The 16,285-nt window shown below is 42.7% G+C and overlaps 1 protein-coding gene, 1 long non-coding RNA gene and 1 pseudogene across 43 annotated transcripts in view; all 3 read right to left on the bottom strand.

Annotated features, from left to right (window-relative positions):
• Positions 1-16,285, bottom strand: part of RPAP2 (RNA polymerase II associated protein 2) — a 129,538-nt gene that overhangs the window by 29,431 nt on the left and 83,822 nt on the right. For 13 of the 41 annotated variants that reach the window (XR_015160476.1, XR_015160473.1, XR_015160489.1 and 10 more), the window contains one exon: positions 14,411-14,922. The exons of 17 other annotated variants lie outside the window; for them this stretch is intronic. The gene's annotated coding sequence lies outside the window, so the exon portion shown is untranslated. Of the gene's footprint in view, positions 1-6,013; positions 6,221-9,736; positions 10,681-14,410; positions 14,923-15,120; positions 16,202-16,285 lie in introns of those variants that run through there. 11 more of the 41 variants (XR_015160485.1, XR_015160481.1, XM_086391142.1 and 8 more) reach the window with 6 other exon arrangements.
• LOC147375805 (uncharacterized) lies at positions 653-894 on the bottom strand. The gene is made up of 2 exons (XR_015160506.1): positions 799-894; positions 653-687 (listed from the first exon to the last, which is right to left on the bottom strand). It is a non-coding gene; the product is annotated as an uncharacterized LOC147375805 (long non-coding RNA).
• LOC147375804 (small ribosomal subunit protein uS2B pseudogene) lies at positions 10,859-13,059 on the bottom strand (annotated as a pseudogene). The gene has a single exon (XR_015160504.1). The product of XR_015160504.1 is annotated as a small ribosomal subunit protein uS2B pseudogene (transcript).

The raw sequence follows: 16,285 nt of genomic DNA, 5'->3' as shown, positions 1-16,285 counted from the left end.
AAGATAATCGTATAGTCCAGTTGTTTTTGAACATGAATACTCTTCAGAAACATAGCTGGTGCTCTGGAGAAAAAAAAAATGCCAATACCTGGGCATTTGCATTTTTCAGAAAATTTCAAGATAATTCTGATATGCATCCGGGTCTTAAAAAGTGATTACAGGTTTTTCTGTTAAATCCTAGTTTTGGTGATACAGAATTCTATTACTTTTCTTTTGACCAGTGGTATTGAGTAATAGTTACATAATCACAATAGTAAAAGATGTTTATCAGTTTTTACAATGAATAGTGAAGTGAAGTCGCTCAGTCGTGTCCGACTCTTTGCGACCCCGAGGACCGTAGCCTACCAGGCTTCTCCGTCCATGGGATTCTCCAGGCAAGAATACTGGAGTGGGTTACCATTTCCTTCTCCAGGATGTTCCCGACCCAGGGATCAAACCCGAGTATCCCACGTTGGAGGCAGACGCTTTAACCTCTGAGCCACCAGGGAAGCCCCACAATCAATAGCCAGACAGAAAATAAAAGATAATTCCAATTGCAAGCCATAATGGGAACATGATTAACTTAACAATATAAAATAATTACATAGAATTTGGGGGGTGTCAAACAGAGTGATGTGGTAAGTGGAAGTGCTTACATGCACAGGTTTTCATCTGCTGGGCAGATTTTAAAGTGCTCCTCAGATGACCCTATATGCGAGACAGCAAAAGAGACAAAGATGTAAAGAACAGACTTTTGGACTCTGGGAGAAGGCAAGAGTGGGATGATTTGAGAGAACAGCATTGAAACATGTATATTACCACATGTGAAATAGATCGCCAGTCCAGGTCCGATGCATGAGACAGGGCACTCAGGGCTGGTGCACTGGGATGACCCTGAGTGATAGGATGGGGAGGAAGGTTCAGGATGGGGGACACATGTACATCCATGGCTGATTCATGTCAATGTATGGCAAAAACCACAATAATATTGTAAAGTAATTAGCTTCCAATTAAAATTAATTAAAACAAAGTGCTCCTCAGGAATGCAGGCTGTGGCGGGGGGTGGGGTGGTGGTGGTGGTGGTGAGCAAACAGTTTCAGGGGAGACTCTAAAGCTCCACGCTGCTCTGTCAGGCCTGCCCACCCCCATCCCAGGGCATGAAGCTGAACAAGCTGAAGACTGAGTGTGACATTTATCCAGGCAGATAATTCCATATACTCCTAAAAAATAAATTAACCCAGAATTTTAATTTGGGGTCCTCATAGTAATGCTAACTTATTTCTCCCACTCCTCCCACCCAGATGTCCCAGAACCTTACTTCTCTCACCAACATGAGCGAGCTCACTTTCTTGGCATTTCACTTTTCACAAAAAAACTCAAGGCTTTAATCACAGAAAGAACAAAGTTGTGACATGTGTGTTTGCTGGTTTGTTGAGTTGAAACTCTCAGAAATGGGTTAGAAAGATCTTCAGCAAATGTTTCTTCCACTTAGTAAATATTCCTTCTCTGTCCTAGAGGTCTTCCCTGAGAAATTTCTAATGCAACTGAGCTGTTTTCCCAAACTCTAGAAAACCAAGGACTGCTGGGTGGCCCTATGATCTTTTAACCTCTAACCAAGCCTGGATGCTTCAAACAAAAATTTCTGAGCCTTAAAACCAAATTGTTCTGACTCAAATCCAAACCCTGTCTACAAGTTCAGCTCTCTTTGTGGCAGTGACCCTTGTTCTAAAACGGAAGTGGGGGTGGAGGTGGAGGAATCTCAGTTTAGCTCACCCAGACAGGGCGGCTGCCCTGATCCCAGGTGGGTTTTGATTAAGAGAGTCCTGTTTTGTGCTCCTCTCTCTCTCTTCAAAGCTCATTGAACTTTTTTGTTGCCATAGACTATGAGTTTGAAACCTGGTTTCTAGCAATCTCTCTGCTAAAAGTGGCTTAAACTTGTGTCAACTCTGGGTCTTAGTCTGTGCTTTCTTATAGTCAGGGATTTAGACCAGCCCAGTGCTTATCAACCCACTCCAGTATTCTTGCCTGGAGAATCCGGGGACAGAGGAGCCTGGTGGGCTGGGGTCTATGGGGTCGCACAGAGTCAGACATGACTGAAGGTGACTTAGCAGCAGCAGCAGCGCTTTTCATATCCTTTCCCAGAGTTTCAAGACTCTTGCAAAGGAAATCTATCTGGATGCCGATACAGAAAAGAGGTAGAGCTGCTTGACTTCTGAAGGTGGACTCTCTCCCCTACCATGTGGCCATATTGAATACAGTTTTAAAATTCAGTTTTAATTTTTCCCCCGAAAGATGGATAATATGTTAATAGGATAATGGGAGAAAGAAAATAAAGAGGTAAGAATGTGGGAGGGAGGGAGTTAACAAATCACTGGCTATGCTTTCCATATAAAAAAATGGAGATAGGTAGTATAATAGAAGATATTAGTATACTGTTTCTCTGAAATGTCTTACAAATTATGATATGAAATTTTATTGTTGTTTGTATGCCAACTCGAATAACATTATAGTTAAGTGAACACTGTCTTGGCTGTATGACTCTAGCAGGTCAGGGCTCGGATGGGTATCCATCCAGGGACTGGCTTTTCCTGCCCATCTAAATAATAAAAGTTTTCACTGCTACAGCACTTCAATTTATGCTGTCTTACTTTTGTGATAGGCTCTGTGAGCTTGGTTGAGTCAAGGGTCACCCAGAAAATAACCAGCTTCCACTTTCTTTAATTATGCAAACTAGAGCTAGGCGACTGAGATCTTGCCTTTGGTCTGCAAGACACAGGGAGTTTTGCAAGCCCTAGGGGAGTGCAGAATTTCCTGAAGATGTTGCAAGGTGGCTGACTTTCTTCTGAAGTCATGCAATATTCTCCTTTGCTTTAGTTATGAGTGCAGAGGTGCTGGGAAGCAAACTGAAAACTAGCACCTTGAAGCAGGCTTTTCTCCATAGGTCCACCAGAGGCGAGGCAGGCTCATTGAGAGAGAAGAGCTTGGTGCCACTGCTTTCAGCTAAGGTACTGTGACCCAGTTCCACCTCAGAGGCCCCCAGGAGCCTGTTTAAACCTCATTCAGCCCTTTCTAGGCACATTTCAGATGAAAGTCACCCCTGCTCCTCACTCCACCCTCAGCCCAACAGAGGTGGCCTTCTAGACATCCTTCCTCCTTTTTTTCTGCCAGGCTTATAATGTGAAACTCTTGAAGATTTTCAAACTTCACAGTGGTATCACTTTCCTTGAGTTTAGGTAAATCTTTTTTTTTTTTTTTTTATTCTTCCAATTTTATTTTATTTTTAAACTTTACATAATTGTATTAGTTTTGCCAAATATCAAAATGAATCCGCCACAGGTATACATGTGTTCCCCATCCCGAGTGGCTCAGTGGTAAAGAATCTGCCTGCAATGCAGGAGTTTAGGTAAATCTTTATAGAGAATGGATCCTGTTCCCTAATGAGTAGGAAGATTACCTAGTATTTGGACATGACCATAAGCAGAAGATGCTAAATAATACCTTATAGAGATTCCACTAAAATATTAAGCCTAGTGAGGATTTTAAGTGTTTGAGTATACGAAGGGAAGGGAATTATTCAAATGGAAAGATTTTTTTTTTTTAAAGTCACCATTGCCTGAATATAACAGCATATGGGCTAGTTGCTGAAGTACTTAAATAGAAAGTGAAACTGAATCATACTGTTTACTTTTCAGAGTAAAAGCTATTGAGAATAAAAATTTTCCCTGAAAGAGCAACAGGGATTTTGTAAAATATTCCTTTCTGTTCTTTGAAATTCAGAGTTCATATGAAAACCTGGGGGTTATGCCTTATTGAAGTAACACTTCAATAATGAAGAATGCCACATGGGGTGAAGGAGTAGTGTTCTGGAGAGAACACCAGTGTGTGCTCTGAGTCAGCAGAGCACATGACTGAACTACAGATGGGGTCAGACACCCAAGGCCTAGGGAAGCAGCTGCTAAATCTTGTATCAGTTGAGAGCTTAGTAAATGGCAATACCAGTGTTTAGAGGGGTCTCACAATGCATTTTAGAGTTAGCTTAGGTGAGCTGGAACTCAGTGTGTATCGAAGGGCCTAGAGAGAGTACAGGAAAAGTTGGGCAAAGAATAGATATATAAGGGCAAAAAAAGGATCTTTCTTAAGAAAATTAATTTTGTAAGTTTTTCATTTTAGGGTGGTTTGCTCACTTTCCCTCCTGTGTGCTTGAAAATAAATTACTGCCCCAATAAAGTTCTAATTCATTTAGCCTGGATGGGTCATGGTGGAGAGAGTTCTGACAAAACATGGTCCACTGGAAAGTGAATGGCAAACCACTTCAGTATTCTTGCCTAGAGAACCCCATGAACAGTATGAAAAAGCAAAAAGCTATGACACTGAAAAATGAACTCCCCAGGTTGGTAGATGTCCAATATGCTACTGGAGAAGAGTAGAGAAATAACTCCAGAAAAAATGAAGACACGGAGCAAAAGCAAAAACAACACCCAGCTGTGGATGTGATGGGTGATGGAAACAAGGTCCGATGCTGTAAAGAGCAATACTGCATAGGAACCTGGAATGTTAGTTCCATGAGTCAAGGCAAATTAGAAGTTGTCAAACAAGATGGCAAGACTGAACATCAACATTTTAGAAATCAGTGAACTAAAATGGTCTGGAATGGGTGAATTTAACTCAGATGACCATTATATATCTACTACTGTGGGCAAGAATCCCTTAGAAGAAATGGAGTAGCCATCATACTCAACAAAAGAGTCTGAAATGCAGTAGTCAGATGCAATCTCAAAAACGACAGAATGATTTCTGTTTCCAAGGCAAATCATTCAATATCACAGCAATCCAAGTCTATGGCTTGACCAGTAATGCTGAAGAAGTTAAGTTGAATGGTTCTATGAAGACCTACAAGACCTTCTAGACTAACACCCCAAAATTTGTCCTCTTAATTATAGGGAACTGGAATGCAAAAGTAGGAAGTCAAGTTACCTGGACTAACAAGCAAATTTGGCCTTGGAGTACAAAAAGAAGCAGGTCAAAGGCTGATAGAGTTTTGCCAAGAGAACGCACTGGTCATAGCACACACCCTCTTCCAACAACACAAGAGAAGACTCTACACATGGACATCACCAGATGGTCAATACCAAAATCAGATTGATTATATTCTCTGCAGCCAAAGATGGAGAAGCTCTATACAGTCAGCAAAAACAAGACCAGGAGCTGACTGTGGCTTAGATCATGAACTGCTTATTGCCAAATTCAGACTTAAATTGAAGAAAGTAGGAAAATCACTAGGCCATTCAGGTATGACCTAAATTAAATCCCTTATGATTATACAGTGGAAATGACAAATAGATTCAAGGGATTAGATCTGACAAGAGTGCCTGAAGAACTATAAATAGAGGTTCGTGACGTTGTACAGGAGGCAGTGATCAAGACCATCCCCAAGAAAAAGAAACACAAATGAAAAAGGGAAAATGGTTGTCTGATGAGGCCTTAACAAATAACTAAGAAAAGAAGAGAAGCGAAAGGCAAAGGAGAAAAGAAAGATATACCCATTTGAATGCAGAGTTCAAAGAATAGCAAGGAGAGATAAGAAAGCCTTTCTCAGTGATCAATGCAAAGATATAGAGGAAAACAATAGAATGGGAAAGACTAGAGATGTCTTCAAGAAAATTAGAGATACCAGCGGAACATTTCATGCAAAGATGAGCACAATAAAGGACAGAAATGGTATGGACCTAACAGAAGCAGAAGTTATTAAGGAGATGTAGCAAGAATACACAGAACTATACTAAAAGACTCTGATGCTGGGAGGGGTTGGGGGCAAGAGAAGAAGGGGACAACAGAGGATGAGATGGCTGGATGGCATCACTGACTCGATGGACATGAGTCTGAGTGAACTCCGGGAGTTGGTGATGGACAGGGAGGCCTGGAGTGCTGCGATTCATGGGGTCACAAAGAGTTGGACACAACTGAGTGACCTGATCTGATCTGATACAAAAAAGATCTTCATGACGCAGATAACTATGATAGTATGATTACTCACCTAGAGCCAGACATCCTGGAATGTGAAGTCAAGTGGGCCTTAGGAAGCACCACTACAAACAAAGCTAGTGGAGGTCATGGAATTCCAGTTGAGCTATTCCAAATCCTAAAAGATGACGCTGTGAAAGTGCTGCACTCAATATGCCAGCAAATCTGGAAAACTCAGCAGTGGCCACGGGACTGGAAAAGGTCAGTTTTCATTCTAATCCTAAAGAAAGGCAATGCCAAAGAATGTTCAAACTAGCGCACAACTGCACTCACCTCACACGCTAAACAAAGTAATGCTCAAAATTCTCCAAGCCAGGCTTCAACAGTAGGTGAACCGTGAACTTCCAGATGTTCAAGCTGGATTTAGAAAAGGCTGAGGAACCAGAGATCAAATTGCCAACATCCGCTGGATCATCAAAAAAGCAAGAGTTTCAGAAAAACATCTATTTCAGCTTTATTGACTATGCCAAACCTTTGACTGTGTGGATCACAACAAACTGGAAAATTCTTCAAGAGATGGGAATACCAGACCGCCTGACCTGCTTCCTGAGAAATCTGTATTCAGGTCAAGAAGCAACAGTTAGAACTGGACATGAAACAACAGACTGGTTCCAAATCAGGAAAGGAATACATCAAGGGTGTATTTTATCAATCTGCTTATTTAACTTATATGCAGAGTACATCATGGGAAATGCCAGGCTGGATGAAGCACAAGTTGGGATCAAGATTGCCAGGAGAAATACCAATAACCTCAGGTATACATATGAGCACACTCATGGCAGAAAGCGAAGGAGAACTGAACAGCCTCTTGATGAAAGTGAAAGAGAAGTGAAAAAATTGGCTTCAGTTCAGTTCAGTCGCCTAGTCGTGTCCGACTCTTTGCGACCCCATGAACTGCAGCACACCAGGCCTCCCTGTCCATCACCAACTCCTGGAGTTCACTCAAACTCATGTCCATCGAGTCGGTGATGCCATCCAGCTGTCTCATCCTCTGTCGTCCCCTTCTCCTCCTGCCCCCAATCCCTCCCAGAATCAGAGTCTTTTCTAATGAGTCAGCTCTTCACATGAGGTGGCCAAAGTACTGGAGTTTCAGCTTTAGCATCATTCCTTTCAAAGAACACCCAGGGCTGATCTCCTTCAGAATGGACTGGTTGGATCTCCTTGCAGTCCATGGGACTCTCAAGAGTCTTCTCCAACACCACAGTTCAAAAGTATCAATTCTTTGGCACTCAGCTTTCTTCACAGTCCAACTCTCACATCCATACATGACTACTGGAAAAACCATAGCCTTGATTAGACCTAAAGCTCAACATTCAGAAAACTAAGATCGTAGCATCTGGTCCCCTTCAGCTCAGTTCAGTTCAGTCGCTCATTCGTGTCCGACTCTTTGCGACCCCACGAATTGCAGCACGCCAGGCCACCCTCTCCATCACCAACTCCTGGAGTTCACTCAAACTCATGTCCATCGAGTTGTGATGTCATCCAGCCATCTCATCCTCTGTTGTCCCCTTCTCCTCCTGCCACCAGTCCCTCCCAGCATCAGGGTCTTTTCCAATGAGTCAACTCTTTGCATGAGGTGGCCAAAGTTTTGGAGTTTCAGCTTTTGCATCAGTCCTTCCAATGAACACCCAGGACTGATCTCCTTTAGAATGGACTGGTTGGATCTCCTTGCAGTCCAGGGGACTCTCAAGAGTCTTCTCCAACACTACAGTTCAAAAGCATCAATTCTTCGGTGCTCAGCTTTCTTCACAGTCCAACTCTCACATCCATACATGACCACTGGAAAAACCAGACTAGACTGACTTGGTTTAGTCAAAAAACTTGACTAGATGGACCTTTGTTGGCAAAGTAATGTCTCTGCTTTTGAATATGCTATCTAGGTTGGTCATAACTTTCCTTCCAAGGAGTAAGCGTCTTTTAATTTCATGGCTGCAGTCACCATCTGCAGTGATTTTGGAGCCCAGAAAAATAAAGTCTGACACTGTTTCCACTGTTTCCCCATCTATTTCCCATGAAGTGATGGGACCAGATGCCATGATCTTAGTTTTCTGAATGTTGAGCTTTAAGCCAACTTTTTCACTCTCTTTCACTTTCATCAAGAGGCTTTTGAGTTCCTCTTCACTTTCTGCCATAAGGGTGGTGTCATCTGCATATCTGAGGTTATTGAGATTTCTCCTGGCAATCTTGATTCCAGCTTGTGCTTCTTCCAGCCCAGCGTTTCTCATGACATACTCCTTTTCCTATTTGGAACCAGTCTGTTGTTCCATGTCCAATTCATGGCCCCATCATTTCATGGGAAATAGATGGGGAAACAGTGGAAACAGTGCCTGACTTTATTTTTTGGGGCTCCAAAATCACTGCAGATGGTGACTGCAACCATGAAATTAATAGACGCTTGCTCCTTGGAAGAAAACCTATGACCAACCTAGACAGCATATTAAAAAGCAGAGACATTACTTTACCAACAAAGTCCTGTCTAGTCAAAGCTATGGTTTTTCCAGTAGTCATGTATGGATGTGAGAGTTGGACTAAAGAAAGCTGAGCACCTAAGAATTTATGTTTTTGACCTGTGGTGTTGAAGAAGACTCTTGAGAGTCCCTTGGACTGCAAGGGGATCCAACCAGTCTCTCCTAAAGGAAATCAGTCCTGAATATTCATTGGAATGACTGATGCTGAAGCTGAAACTCCACCGAAATACTTAGGCCACCTGATGTGAAGAACCAAATCACTGGAAAAGATCCTGATGCTGTGAAGGATTGAAGGCAGGAGCAAAAGGGGACGACAGAGGATGAGATGGTTGGGTGGCGTCACTGATGTGATGGACATGAGTTTGAGTAGGCTGAGGGATTTGGTGATGGACAGGGAGGCTGGTGTGCTGCAGTCCGTGGGGTTGCCAAGAGTCGGACACGACTGAGTGACTGAACTGAACTGAACCAAAACTCTAGTTGATCCTTTCTTTTTAATCATGTTTGCCATTTTCCTCAGTTTTCTCTAATTTCAGATGTCTTTGTCTTGAGAAGAACACACCCTGGGTCTTACCTACCTCTGGGACTTTCTTCTTGAAGCTGCCCCTGCCTGGACCATACCCTCCCTCCCCTCCTAGCTCTCTGACATCTCTCTCCACTTCATAACTCCCATCCATTCTTCCATGCCATCACAAATGTCCCCTCCTATCTCTGACCCCCACAGCATACCCTGTGCCTTTTAGGTGGTAATATCATATAATTTAATGTCTAAATCAGAATACTTTTGGAAATAAAAGAGGGTACTTGTAATTAATGATGATGCTGAACTTACAGTTATATACTCGGGACTATCCCAGGCAAGCTAGGATGGATGTTCCTCTTCAGTGCATTTACCGTAGTCTTGCCTCTCTCATCATAGTCAACAAGAGAGTCGGAAATGCAGTACTTGGATTCAATCTCAAAAAATGACACCTGATGTGAAGAGCTGACTCATTTGAAAGACCCTGATGCTGGGAAAGATTGAGGGCGGGAGGAGAAGGGGACGACAGAGGATGAGATGGTTGGATGGCATCACCGACCCAATGGACATGAGTTTGGGTAAACTCCAGGAGTGGTGATGGACAGGGAGGCCTGGCGTGCTGCAGTCCACAGGGTTGCAAAGAGTCGGACACGACTGAGCGACTGAACTGAACTGCCTCTTCTACAGGCAGGCTGAAGATTCTGAGGGCAGTGACGGTCTCATCTTTCCATCCCTTCTCATATCCAGTTAGTACTTTTTAAAAAATAAACTTTTTATTTTGAAATAATTTTAGATTTCTAGAAAGTGACAAAGAGTTCCTGTTTATCCCTTACCCAAATTCCCCCACTGTTTACATTTACATTACCATGATACATTTGTTAAAATTAACAACTGCCTTGGTTTATTGCTATTAATTAAACTTCAGACTCTATTTGGATTTCACCAGTTTTTCCATTAATGTCCTCTTCCTGTTCTGACTCAGACTATGACACGACGCTGCATTTGGTTTACATGGCTCCCCTAGGATGTGACAATATTTCATTCTTTCCTTGTTTTTCATGACAGTCTTGAGGTACTCACAAAATTTCCTGCAGAAATGTCCTCCAAACTTGATTTGTCTTTTCCCATGGTTAGACTGAGGTTATGTTTTTAGGGGAAGAATGCCACAGAGGTGAAGCACCCTTTTCATCATATGTATCAGGGTGACACATGCACACGGCATCACTGAGGATGTGAGCTTTCATCATTTGGGAAAGGTGTTCTTCCTTGCCCTGTGCTGTTCACTGGGAGCAAGTCACTGAGTTTAAGAATATCTGCCTCTACCTCCTGGAAGGCACAGTATCTATGTGTTTTTTTTTTCTGGCTGTCTTGGGTCTTCACTGTGGTGTGCAGGCTTCTCTAGTTGTGGCAAGTGGACTTAGCTGCCCTGTGGCACGTGGGCTGTTAGTTCACCAGCCAGAGATGGAATCTGCGCCCCCTGCATTAGAAGGTAGATTCTTTTTTTAAAAAAATTAAAGCATTTTATTTTTGGCAGTGCTGAGTCTTTGCTGCTGCTCAGGATTTCTTCTAGTCGTGGCGAGTCGTGGCTACTTTCCAGTTGTGGTGTGTAGGCTTCTCACTATGGTGGCTTCTCTTATTGCGGAGCATGGGCTTCAGTAATTGTGGCTCCCAGGCTCTAAAGCACAGGCTCTGTATCTGTAGCACACAGAATTAGCTGTTCAGTGGCATGTGGTATCTTCCTGGATCAGGAATGAACCTGTTTCTCCTGCATTGGCAGGCAGATTCTTTATCACTGAGCCAACAGGAAAGCCCCTAGAAAGTGGATTCTTAACCACTGGACCACCAGGGAAGTCCATACATATAGTTTTATTCATTTATTTGTTTCAAAACTGATTCTTTTCTGACAATCTTATCTCTGTTTTCAGTTTAAGAGCCTATGGAAGAACAGCTTAAGACCACCCAGTAATTGTTCCCACCCATTCAGTGGCCTGACTAGTGGGAGCTTCAGACCAGCCTTCAGTGGCAGGCTGAGCACTCCAGTGTTCTGCAGGCAACAACTGAATAGGCACAGAGGACACCAGCCTGCCTTCAGGCTAGCCTGTAACCTCAGGCTACAATGAACTCAGTAGCTAGAGCAGTTCATTTGCTTGGAAATGCCTCCAGTCACAGCCTTTTGAGCATGCCTTGCTCTTCTTTTTCAGTCTTCTCAGGATCTCTGAGTAAGTAGAGATCAGACATGACCTGTGTGATCACTAAGACTATGCAGAACACTTCCCAGACCAGTATCCACTACATCAGGCCTACTGAGTGAGCTCCCTTGTCATTGCAGGGGATGAGTGTCCACACAGCAAAAAGGAGAATGTGTTACACAAAGTGATGGTAGACAGGCTAATATAAGAGGCTGGTGGTAAGCCCTAGGGTAGTATCACCAGAAAAATGAGGCTCCCAGAAGCTGTCTGGATCTGATTAGTGTACGTTCCAGGAGTGAAGTACCTGGGGAGTAGCTCCAGTGGCGGCAGCAACAAACTTCAGTGAAGTCTGCTGGCCAGTTTCCCTGAAGGATGACGACAGTCACATCAACCAGTTTTTCAATGGTAACAATGGCATGAACTGTCAGCCTCTCCCAAGTCGTCTTTAGATTCCTGATATAGATGCCATCACTTTGCCTTTTGTACATGCAATGTTCCACTTGGAAGTCAAGGTTTGTACCACTTACGTGGGTTCCTGCTGCTAGGAATTTGAGGACATCCTCCTCTTTCATATACAGGACACCGAGAACTGTACACATCATGAAAATTTCCCTTTAAGATATGGGGATAGAGGACAATGCCATATGGATCCCTCTCTGGGTAGTACAGAAGGACTCCTTATATATTACTTGGAGTTCTTCTGTAAGGAAGATGTGTCTCTTCTACCTCATTTATTTTTCAATCACTTATATCAGTATGTATATTTCTTTTATACTTTGGGTCACGATTCAGTACTATATTGTTATTATTTCATTGTTGGAATTATCATGGCATTGGCCACTGGGAGCTTTCAGGTTGGTTTCTGTGTCTCTTTGACATACCTTCTTTTGGTTTTTGAGCACTTGCTTACCTTAAAGAATCTGCCTGAGATGCAGGAGGATATGGATTTGATCCCCGGGTTGGGAAGATCCCTTGGAGAAGGAAATGGCAACCTACTCCAGTATTCTCGCCTGGGAAATCTCATGGACAGAGGAGCCTGGTGGGCTCCATAAACTGAATCCTACTCAGGTGTTCCCAAGTTAACATACACATGGCAGAAGCAGTAGTGGTCCATTTGGGCATCAGTCCACTTGGTTTCTGTTTCTGGTGAGCTACTGGCCCTTCACCTGAGGCCCTAGACCTGCAGGGTGTGGGAGATAACTAAAGAGGTGTTTCTGGGCCCAGGGAGGGAAGCAGTGGGATACAGCAGCTGCTTCTCCTCTTTATCCTGGAGAGCTGCCACTAATAGGTTAGAGGGAAGGGCCCTTTCAGGTATGATTTTTCAAAATTTATTTTAAAAAACTGTGGTATAAGTGACATTTTGCAATTTTAGCTTTATCTGAATTAACAAATTTATAAAAATAGTATCATGTGTTTAAATGCATAGAAAATGTGTTCATACACTGCAGTATTTCAGTGGAGTCATAATTGATTATTTTGCTGAGTAAGTTCTTGTAAATAATATATGCTGTTGTTCAGTCACCAAGTCATGTCCAACTCTTTGCAACCCCATGGACTGCAGCATGCCAGGCTCCTCTGTCCTCCCCTATCTCCCAGAGTTTGGTCAAATTCATGTCCATTAAGTCAGTGATGCCATCCAACCATCTCATCCTGTTGCCCCCTTCGCCTTTGCCTTCAATCTTTCCCAGTATCAGGGTCTTTTCCAGTGAGTTGGCTCTCTGCATCAAGTGGCCAAAGTATTGGAGCTTCAGCTTTACCAGTATTCAGTGAATATTCATGGTTAATTTCCTTTTGGATTGACTGGTTTGATCTCCTTGAAGTCCGAGGGACTCTCAAGAGTATACAGCAAATTATTTAGTAACGTGAAATGTTACTTCATTTTATTTTTAATTGAAGTATAGTTTATTTACAATATTGGTCTCAGGTATACAACATAGTAATTCAATACTGTTATAGATAATACTATATTTAAAGTTAATAAAATAATGGCTATATTTTCCTATACAGTATGTCCCTGTACCTTATTTTATACACGGTGTAGTTTGTACCTCTTAATCCCCTACCTTTACTTTTCCCCTCCTATCTTCCTTCTTCTCACTGGTAACCACTAGTTTGTCTCTGTATCCGTGAATCTGTTTCTCTAGTTATATACATTTGTTTTTTTAGATCCTTCATATAAGTGATGAATGTCTTTCTGATTTATTTCACCAAGCATAATACGATACCACCCTTATGGCAGAAAGTGAAGAGGAACTAAAAATAAAAAGCCTCTTGATGAAAGTGAAAGAGGAGAGTGAAAAAGTTGGCTTAAAGCTCAACATTCAGAAAACTAAGATCATGGCATCTGGTCCCACCACTTCATGGCAAATAGACAGGGAAACAGTGGAAACAGTGTCAGACTTTATTTTTTTGGGCTCCCAAATCACTGCAGATGGTGACTGCAGCCATGAAATTAAAAGACGCTTACTCCTTGGAAGGAAAGTTATGACCAACCTAGATAGCATATTCAAAAGCAGAGACATTACTTTGCCAACAAAGGTCCATCTAGTCAAGGCTATGGTTTTTCCAGTGGTCATGTATGGATGTGAGAGTTGGACTGTGAAGAAAGCTGAGCACCGAAGAATTGATGCTTTTGAACTGTGGTGTTGGAGAAGACTCTTGAGAGTCCCTTGGACTGCAAGGAGATCCAACCAGTCCATTCTGAAGGAGATCAGCCCTGGGATTTCTTTGGAAGGAATGATGCTAAAGCTGAAGCTCCAGTACTTTGGCCACCTCATGTGAAGAGCTGACTCATTGGAAAAGACTCTGATGCTGGGAGGGATTGGGGGCAGGAGGAGAAGGGGACGACAGAGGATGAGATGGCTGGATGGCATCACTGACTCAATGGGCATGAGTCTGAGTGAACTCCGGGAGTTGGTGATGGACAGGGAGGCCTGGCGTGCTGCGATTCATGGGGTCGCAGAGTCAGACACAACTGAGCGACTGAACTGAACTGAATCTGGATATAAGCTGTTTATCAAATATGATTTGGAAATATTTACCCAGTCTGGTTTGTCAATTTACTTTTTTTCCTATTGGGTTGGCCCAAAAGTTTGGGGTTTACCGTAACATTGTATAAAAAAGCTGAACAAACATGGCCAATGCAGTATTATGTAAGTTGTTTCAGGTGTACATTGCTCAGGACCACTTTGTAGAATAGCAAGCTTCTTTAAAAGAATAAAGACTAGACTACCAAAAAGCCTTAAATTGTATTTATTGACCTCATTCTTTACTGTGTTCTTTAGAATCTAGAGTTCAACTATGAAACTAAAATGGGACTTCTCTCAATTTTCTAGTCAACTGATAATACAACTGGTATCATCCAGAAAAATTACAGCTTGCTATATTTTCTCAAATATTCAAGTTTCTATTTATTTCAACTTTTATTTTCATATAAATAAAAATACTATGTCTTATACCTAGGATGCAAGGATTTGGTTATCCTTGTTGGGATAATGGTTCTCTATCTGTGGAAGTCACTCTGTCCGGTGATAACTAATAAGTAGCTCTGCTGCTAAGTCACTTCAGTCGTGTCCGACTACTCTGTTCGACCCCATAGACAGCAGCCCACCAGGGTCCCCCGTCCCTGGGATTCTCCAGGCAAGAACACTGGAGTGGGTAATAAGTAACTCTAGCTATACAATTATTGTGGCTAGAATTCCAGAGATGGTGAATGGAAGCTCATCTATTCGGTCTTCATGGAATATACCTGGGAAGGAAAAATGACACTTGAATAAAACACCTAAAGTATTCTCACCAGTTTTGGGGAACACTGTGTTGTCTTTCCAATATACATTCCACTTCCCCCCATTATGAAGCAATAATGGTTTGGGTAATTCATACTTGGCTCGAGGAGTAGACCCTGATCTAGGTCAATAAGAAAATCTCTCTCCTATTCCTTGCTAGAATTACTGGGTTAAGCTCATAGCATTTCATAGCCACGTGGATTAGTTCAGAAGAGCCCTCAATTAGTGCGAAAAGTTGAAGACTCTCACTAGGACAGTGTGATCTGCCATAAAACTGAGAACTACTGAATGATTCTGCCGCCTCTGGTAGATTGTAAAATGGCCCCCAGTGACCTCTGCCTTCTGGTATTCATTCCCTTATACAACCCACTCACCTTCAATGTGGGCCGAACCTAGTGATTCGTTTCTAACTAGTCACAGGATACAGAAAAAGTGATGGATGTTACTTCTGAGACTAGGTACAAAAGGACTGTGGCTTTCATCTTGCATTTCCTCTCACTTGCTCACTCTTGGGGAAGCCACATGTCGAGCTGTGGGCCACTATGGAGTGGTCCATATGGCAAGGAACTGGGAGAGGTCTCTATAGACAACAAAGAGCGAGAAACTGAGGCCCTAAGTTCAGCCCGAGAAGAACTAAGTCCTGCCAATAACCACATGAGTGAGCTTAGAAGGACTTCTTTCTCTACTTGAGCCTTCAGATGACACTGCAGCCCTGTCAGGGAGCTTTAATACAACCTCATGAGAGACTGAAGCAGAGGCCCTAAGCTAAATTGTGCCCAGATTCCTGATTCCCAGAAACACATTAAAAAAAAAAGTTTGTTGTTTTAAGCCACTTAATTTTATAATAATTTGTTAAGCAGCAAAAGATACTATCATAAAAAAGTTAGTTTGAGCTTTTTTTTTCTGTTATTTGTAACTGAAAGCACATTAACATATGCTAGCTAGTAGTACAGGGAAGGCGATGGCACCCACTCCAGTGCTCCTGCCCGGAGGAGCCCAGGGACGGGGGGCCTGGTGGGCTGCAGTCCATGGGGTCGCTGAGAGTCGGACATGACTGAGCGACTTCACTTTCACTTTTCACTTTCATGCATTGGAGAAGGAAATGGCAACCCACGCCAGTGTTCTTGCCTAGAGGATCCCAGGGACGGGGGAGGTGGGCTGCCGTCTATGGGGTCGCACAGAGTCTGACATGACTGAAGTGACTTAGCAGCAGCAGCTAGTAGTAATCTAATCTTGCAAAGGCTATAAGACATTGTACACAAATAATTTTGTGAACTTAAGGTTTACAAATATACAAACAGAAAACCCCCCACCTACCCATTCACA

The sequence above is a fragment of the Bos grunniens genome, chromosome 3, assembly GCF_055505025.1.
Source record: "Bos grunniens cultivar Pamir isolate PY7600 chromosome 3, Bosgru_T2T1.0, whole genome shotgun sequence".
NCBI classification, from domain to species: domain Eukaryota; kingdom Metazoa; phylum Chordata; class Mammalia; order Artiodactyla; family Bovidae; genus Bos; species Bos grunniens.
This window is presented reverse-complemented; position numbering and strand designations above follow the sequence as displayed.